The sequence below is a fragment of the Nematolebias whitei genome, chromosome 15 (assembly GCF_014905685.2).
Source record: "Nematolebias whitei isolate Nwh7 chromosome 15, NemWhi1, whole genome shotgun sequence".
In the NCBI taxonomy this organism is placed as follows: Eukaryota; Metazoa; Chordata; class Actinopteri; order Cyprinodontiformes; family Rivulidae; genus Nematolebias; species Nematolebias whitei.
In genome coordinates this window covers 6483034-6484353 of record NC_056512.1, presented here as the reverse complement: position 1 = coordinate 6484353, position 1320 = coordinate 6483034, and positions in this window count along the sequence as shown.

Sequence of the window (1320 nt, the reverse complement as noted above, 5' to 3'; positions counted from 1 at the left end):
ACCAGGAAACACCTCTATGGGCGTCTTAGCATGAGAACATGCCTCAAACACATTCACAGCACACTGTTTAATCTCATTGATGGATTTTTCTCTGAAATTTGCCATAATTTGTACTGACATGCGTATGTCAGTGTGGAGATTTTTGCTGAAAACAAATTTAAAACCTTCTTCTTCCTCCATTCCGGTTTCATTTCTGTAACCAAAATAAGCTTGGAAGATTCTTTTGTAATAAACCTTTGGATGTTCATGCTTCCCTTGCGTGACCTTGTCAGCAGCTGGGAAACCAGCAGGTCCCGTGCAGGGGTCGTGCTCTCTGATCAAAGCTTCACACAGAAGGTTGTAATCCTTTCTCGTTGCATCAGGTAGACGCTCGATGAAGGTGAACACCTCTCTGTCCAAAGTGAGCCTTATCAGACTGATTTTATCCTCAACCTTAGCATTAGGATAACCACTCAGTCTGAATTCAAGGTCTTTGAGGTACGCTTTTGTTCCAGTTGAACCTATTGGTCCAGGTACAAAGCGTTGTACATATTTTGAGAGTTTTTGAAGATCATCTATTGAAAGAGGAAGTTTCAATGCTCTCTGTTGCCTGTTTAGTAGAGGAGACCTGTTCAGGTCTGTCTCTACCACTTTAGGTATGGATGGAGGTGTGTGTGATGTAAGGAGATTTGGGTCTGAAACCCAGTGTGTCTCCACCTTCAGTTCATGCCTCTCACCATATTTCCTTTCTGCATGGCAAAGTTGTGTTTTAAGCACGTCTATCTCAGCTTTGCAGCGGGAAACTTGTGACATTGTCTCGACGTGATCCCGTCTTAATGCAAAGTATGCTGTGGAACACAGTTCTTTAGCATCCCTGGCTTCAGCTAGTGATACATTAAGTGACTGTACTTGGCTGTTCAGTGAATCAATTTCTGCACGTGCGTCTTGCTGTGACTGAAACATCTGTTCACGATGTTTCTTAGTGAGGACCTCTTGTTCACTTTTAAATTGAAGGAAGTGTTCTTCAATTTCCTGAACCACCTCTTTTTCGCTGTTTAACCTTATCTCAAGGTCATCAGCCTTGTTTACCACTGCATAGAATGATCCTTTCAGTAATAGTGCCAATTTAGCCAGCTTTTCATAGCTTGACTTTGTTATGTCTGTAGAGGTCACACTCTCTGCAACCTCCTTCAGCTCATCCAATAACTCTTTTGAGTTCATGCTGTCCACCTGTTCACCATATGGATGTAAGGATGCTGTGAGCAGCGTCAACGCTCCCTCTAACCAGTCCTTCATCTCACAAGGATCAAAATCCTTTTCTATCACACCTGCCATGGTTAT